This window comes from Lycium barbarum, chromosome 1 (assembly GCF_019175385.1).
Source record: "Lycium barbarum isolate Lr01 chromosome 1, ASM1917538v2, whole genome shotgun sequence".
Taxonomy (NCBI): Eukaryota; Viridiplantae; Streptophyta; class Magnoliopsida; order Solanales; family Solanaceae; genus Lycium; species Lycium barbarum.
Genome location: NC_083337.1, coordinates 102,446,605 through 102,453,750, shown reverse-complemented (window position 1 = coordinate 102,453,750; position 7,146 = coordinate 102,446,605). Strand labels below are relative to the sequence as shown.

Sequence of the window (7,146 nt, the reverse complement as noted above, 5' to 3'; positions counted from 1 at the left end):
AGGTAGAATACTTATAAATGTTCCATAATGGAATCGGGGGTTCACGACCTTAGGTCACCTCGATAAAGTATAGCTATATTTGAGTTATTATACATGCATTATGATGAGTATATGTTGATGATATTACACCGTGCCAATATGGCACGGGCAGACACACCACTGCAGTGGGCAGCTTATACCCCGGATGCGGGAGGCCTGGACGCAGGTTAATTATTGTCACACCGTACCTATATGGACGGGCAGCTTATACATTTATACATTTATGCATACATGACATGACGACGATTATGAAGTAAGCCAGCATGCATTATTTCTTTATGATGGACAGTCAGTTACAGTTGCTCCTTATTTAATGCTTCCTTCATCTCATTGACGTATTGTTATTATTTATGTCTCTCATACTCAGTAAAATGTTCGTACTGACATCCGTTTTCTTGGACACTGTGTTCATGCCCACAGGTAGACAGAGAGGTGATCCTGATCCAGACTCGTAGGAGCTATTAGCTGACTTGAGAGCACTCCATTGTTCCGGAGGTGCCGTGATTATTCTTTTGTGTATATATGTATATTTTGAGCACGACGGGGTCCCGTCCCGTCCATATGTCTAGTACTCTAGTAGAGGCTCGTAGATACGCAGTTGTGGGTTATATGGTCTCACGAGGTTACTATTGTATATATATATATATATATATATATATATATATATATATATATATATATATATATTATTTTGATAGCCGAAAGGCTTATGTCTATAAAAGTATCTATGATCTCACATGAAAAATGATTTTCTTATGATTTGAGTACGAATTCGATAAAAGAACGTTTAATGAGTATGATGAGTAGTAGAATGAGTGATGCTCGGTGGTTAGCCCCGGGTACCTGTCACGGCCCCTAGTCGGGTCGTGACATGATTATGACGAGTTAAGTCTAAAGATCCTAAAGTTAATGCCTCTAACTATGATCCATCGATGTTGTTCATTGTATACACTCACCTTATATGCTAATTCCTTCAAGGTGAGGCAGAATGCTTATGAAACTCCATAATGGAATCGGGGGTTCACGACCTTATGTCACCCCGATAAAGTATAGTTATTTATGAGTTCTTATGCATGCATTATGATGAGTACATGATGATGATATTACACCACGCCTATATGGTCGGGCAGACACCGCTAAGGCGGGCAGTGTATACACCATGTCCAAATGGCACGGGCAGACACCACTATTGGGCGGTATGAGATGATTACCCCGGACGCGGGAGGCCTGGACGCACGCTAATGATGATCACACCGTACCAAGATGGTCAGGCAGCTTATATAGATATGCATACATGATATGATGATGTTTATGAAGTGAGTTAGCATGCTTTATTTCTATTAAAGCTAACAGCCATCTACAGATTGTTATCCATTTGATATTCCCCTGTCTCATTGATGTATTGTTATTGTTTATGCCTTACATACTCAGTACAATATTCGTACTGACGTCCTTTCCTTTGGACGTTGTGTTCATGCCCACAAGTAGACAGGGAGGTGATCCAGATTCATAGGAGCTATCAGCAGACTTTGAGAGCACTCCATTGTTCCGGAGGTGCCATTGCTTATTATTTTGTGTATATATTTTTGGGCACGACGGTGTCCTGTCCTGTCCACATATCTAGTACTCTAGTAGAGGCTCGTAGATACGTATGTGTGGATAGTATGGTCTCACGATTTCTCATTTGTATATATGTATGTATTAATTTGATGGCCAAAGGGCTTATGTATATAAAGGTAAGCATGTTTCAAATGAAAATAGTTTCTCCTAGGATTATAAGTATGAGATTAATGAATGGAAGCATGATGAGTAAGACGAACAATAGAATGGGTGGTGCTCGGTGGTTAGCTTCGGGTAACCGTCATCGCCCTAGTCGAGTCGTGACAGAATTAACTCAACTCAACCCAACCCGCCACAGTCTGATCCTCCCTTTATTTTAGGATTTTATATTACTTTCAAGTTCAAGCGTTGCCTGCACAACTCTGTTTTAGTACTTTTTTCAATTGAATAGTGTTTCTACGGTATGGTAACCCCGTTTTGCTTTAAATGGTTTTTCTCTTTCGTTTCAGTCGTCTTTTGTGGTCATTGCTGAAAAATATTTCTCTCTTCAAAATATTTCGAAAGGTATATTTTAGCTTATGATTGTGACTTTTGCAGGTTCTTCAAGATAGTTGAATCTCTTTTGGAAGATATATTGAGCTCTAGAGCATATCATGGTTCTAGCTTAGAACAACTCTTTTGTGTTGTTGTTGTTGTTGTTGTTGGTAAATGTATTACTACTATTATTATTTACTTGGGATACCCTTATGATTTTTGTTGTTAGTACTTTTCGTTTTAGGCTGACGTAGTTAAAATGCCCCCAAATTACTTTCGTACCCAAACTATATATGTCTAGTACTAAAAACACCTTTACACTTGGATAAGTGAACTTAAAAATACCTCCGAGCTACCATATAGGATAGCAAATGGTCTCAGACTCTTTTATACGCGTGAAAACGTAAAAAAACATATGCCACATAAGCAGCCAAAGGTAAAAATCCCATTTTTCTTACATATTCTTTTATTTTAATTCCAACCCAAAGGCTAAAAAGACTCTTTCTTCCCCCATTAAGTGTTCCTCCTTTAAACACACCCCAAGTTCTAATTTAAATTTTCTTGACCATCTTCTTTAATTGCTAGTTCTTAGTCATATTTATAGATTTCTATCTCATTTTTCTTAATGGCTAAATTTTGTAAATGTGGATATTCGGCGATTTGAGAATTTCATTATCAGATGACAATCCCGCAAGGAGATTTTGGGTTTTGTAAAGACTATAATGTATGCATAGCTTATTTTTATTTGGTTTGTTGTATGTATTTTTTATTTTTTGATATTTAAAAGGTCCAATTTTATTATAATTTTTTTGGGTTTGTTCTATGTAATTTTTCTTGGTTTGTTCCATATATTTACAAGTAACATACATAAAAGCAGTAAAAAGAACTGAAAATTGTCGATTTTCTAGACTAGAACCCTAAGATTTCTACGTAAATCGAAGAGGGATTTGAGAGAGTTCTGGAGAATTGGGGTTAGCCATTTACCGATTGAGTTTTTTTATTAGGGTGTTTTAATTGGTTTCACCATTTATTTCTTTTCTTAATTTTAATGTTTTAGTTAGTGTGTGTATATATTAAAAAAAATATATAGGAATATAAAGTTATTTTAATTAGTCTACGTGAATGACACGTCAGATAAAAGTCCACCTGGACAGCGTGTGAATACACATTATCACAACCCATGAGCTCAGGGGCGTTTAAATCACTTATCTAAGCGCAGGAGTACTTTTAGTACTAGGCATAGTTTGGGGACAAAAGTAATAATCCGCGCCAATTTGGGGGGTGTTTTAACCACTTTAGCCTTCTTTTTGCAGTATTTTCACCATAGTTGTTACTTTTACATTTGTCAAATCACTTTCTCGAAAATGCTTTTTTTAGCCGAGAGTCTATCGAAAATAGCCTTTCTACCCCATATGGTAGGGGTAAGGTCTACATACACCACACCTCCTCTGACCCCACCATGTGAAATTATATTAGATATGTTATTGCTGTTCTTGTTGTTGGTAGGCAAGAGTAATTAATTTGAAGGACAGAAAAGTAAATGCATAGGCAAGAATAATTATTTGATTTTTGTTGATAGTATGTATTTTTCCCTTTTTTAATTGGGGAAATAGCCGATGTAGCTCACTGTCAGTGTATAGATAATGTATATACGACTCATGCATCTAGTTTGCAGCGGATATAGCCCAGTGTATCATCGGCGTATAGATAATGTATTTGTTCTATATAGCTATATATAAACAACACATATACTTTGTATATATAATGTATATGCTTTGTATAATCATGTATAAACACACGAAACAAACTCAAATTACAATGTACAGATATTGTATAACTATATATAAGTGTTTTTTTTGTGCAAAATGAGCAAGCCACTTTCTCCTTAAAAAGTCTTGAGAATATACTCCAGTTTTCCTGGTAATTATCCCCATCACATACAAAAACTCAGCAAGCATGACAAGTTCAGAGCCTTAAGCTCCATCAAGTAGTTGACACTTAAACAAATAATACCGATTAGAACTTGCACTATAAAAGAGCCTGTATGAATGAACACTTGATTTTTCCAAAATACATTCATAACATTGGTTAATATTAAGTTAGCAATAATTCAGCAGAGCATGACATCGAGAAACAACAAATAACATTCCTCATAAGCCTGCAAGAAAAGGAGGCACACTTCAGCCATCAAGTTCCTCCGGCTTGTCTCTTCCATGAATCCTCAACAATCAATTCATGAACTCCCCAATCTTCATAACTTCCATCAGCAAAGTAACGGCGGATTGTGAATGGTATCTTCCTCTATAGAGCTCTTTCATTGCAATCTCAAGTCGCTCAGTTTCCTCCTCCAACTCAACTATCACAAAAGCATTCATGCTCATCTGGAGAGCACGAGTGCCCAGGATTCTTGTACGTTCATATTTTGTCATAAAATTTGATGTCTTCAAGGTTGTTCCACAAGCTCTTGCTCTGCTTTTTCCTCAGCTTCACCTAACAAGGGGTCTGGTATGTCCTTACCCCTTGTTTAGATGGTGGTTTCCCGTGGTTCATTAATGTATGGTTTTGTATGAAACCATGTTTGTTTTCATTATTCTTAAAATTATATGGTATGGTGTTGTAAAACCGTGGTTCATCCCATGGTTACATAACCATGAAAAGTCCCAATTTTTGTAACCACAAATTTGGTGATTTTTCCGTGGTTACATATTTCATTTCCCCATTATACCCCACCCTCCACCATCCACCCCACCCCACCCCACCCCACACTACCACTCACCCCCACCCCACCCTTGCTCCACCCTCCACCATCCACCATCCACCCCACCTTACCACTCACCACCACCCTTATCCCACAACCACCCACTACCTCTCACCACCACCTAACCCCACCCCCATAACCACTCACCCCTACCCTACCACCCACTACCCCATCCTCATCCCACAACCACCCACTTCACACCACCCACACCTCCACCACCCATTTCACACCACCACCACCCAACCCCACCCTTACCCTACCAGCCACTACCCTCACCCTCATCCCACAACCACCCACCTCACACTACCCACCACTCCTACTCATTACTTACTTATTTTTTAAAGTTCCTATTTTATTCTTTACCTGAGTTTTATTAATATATATAAACTAATTTCTAATTAAGAGTTAAGGGTATTTTAGTAAACTTACAAGTTATTATACAGTACCACACAGTCAAACCAAATAATACAAATGTTATTAAACCACAACAAACGATACAGTCTATCCAAACATTGTGTTCATTAATACAATACAATACAATACAACACCATACTGTACCATACCATACTGTACATTAATGAACCACGGGAAACAACCATCCAAACAGAGGGTTAGTGTTGCCATTATCTTCTTCAGTATCTGCTCTTTCATCTGGCTCAGGATCCAATGGTTCGTCCACGTATCCTCCGTCCACATCATAGTCGTCGTTCGCCATTGTTATGTCTTGCGTCAAAGCTCTTTGCTAATTGTTGTCACTTGTGTAATTAGCTATATAAGTTGCCCTTATTTTGTAACTTTACATATACATCACATATAAATTCTTATACACTATACATAATGTCTAAATAATGTATATGTTTTGTATAACAATGTATAAACATTGTATAAACAATCCCTTGGGAGCTCAAAAATTCCTCTCAAACACCACCATATCTCCATTTGCACACCACCAACCCATTGCTCCATTCTCACAGTAGCACAAGGAGAGTCACTACTAAGGTAACATGGGGATTAGGCAGAATCAAATAGATACACCATCATATACATCCCATTTTTTAGCACCTAAGAGATCTCATAGAGAGAGCACGAGGTCTCTCCAGATTGTTAAGGTTTGGGGCAAATCAGATTCGTGAAATTGCGTTCCGAATTGGGTCCTCCAAATTCAGAGAAACAATATTCATTGTGAAGTGAAACAATGAAACAACTACTTTTGAGTAGTATCAAGTGTTAACCCTAAAAAATGGGAAATCATATAGAGACTGATTGCTCTCTACAGAAACACACTTTGATTTGAAGGAGAAGGAAATACAGAGTGCGAGAACGGCAGAGAAGAGCACAGTGAAAAACAAAGGTGACGACTTGCAAACTAAATTGCCGAAGGGTTAATTGGTTAAGAAGTGGATAATTGGAACAAAATTGGCAAACTAGATGCCTAAATGGACACTCAGTTTAATTTTCCCTTTTAAATTAGATAAATTTTTTGGCTTAGCCCATATCTAACCCCTTTAATATCGGTATTTATGGGTAAAATATGGCATAAGTTCTATAACATTTTATCTCCGGAAACTTAACTGTTGCCTCGCTCAGCACAAAGTTCTACAGGAATTCAGTTGAGTGGCATAAGGTGTGCAATATTTTTTAGATTACGTTGAGTGTTGAAAGTTTTGCTTTTTCCGACGTAACTTGTGTGTATATGATGATACATATGCTGAAACTAAACGTTAACTATGTCGGTTGTAATTTAGCTTATGCCGCGCCAAAGTGCTGAAGGGAAAAAATTAAAGACCACAAATTTGATGGTAAAAAATTAAAGACCACCCCAAAATAGGAACATTTGTGTTAAAAACCCACAAAGGAGAAAATTGCACGGTTTGCGCTTCAAATGGACTAGTCTTTAACTTTTGCCCTTCAAAATCGAACTTATACCTATACTTCGGCTTTGTCTTTCATTTTTGGCATGTCGGCCAAACACTAGCCAAAATATACAAAACGTATAAACTCTTATTATGTATTTTATATGTATACTATATGTATTTTTATGTATACAATATATATATATAGACACACACACACACTAAATAGACAAAACCTATACATTTGTTGGTTGAACGGTCCAAAAATGTAACTTTGCATATACAACCTTGTACACTATTATACATCACATATACATTCTTATATACATAATATCTAAATAATGTAATGTATATGTTTTGTATAACAATTTGGGCTGAAGAGTTAATTGCAATTTGGGCTGA

General features: G+C 37.1%; 1 pseudogene; it reads right to left on the bottom strand.

Moving 5' to 3' along the window:
• Nucleotides 1–4,017: 4,017 nt before the first annotated feature.
• Nucleotides 4,018–6,267, bottom strand: LOC132643262 (DNA-directed RNA polymerases II, IV and V subunit 6A-like; annotated as a pseudogene).
• Between the last annotated feature and the right edge of the window lie 879 nt (nt 6,268–7,146).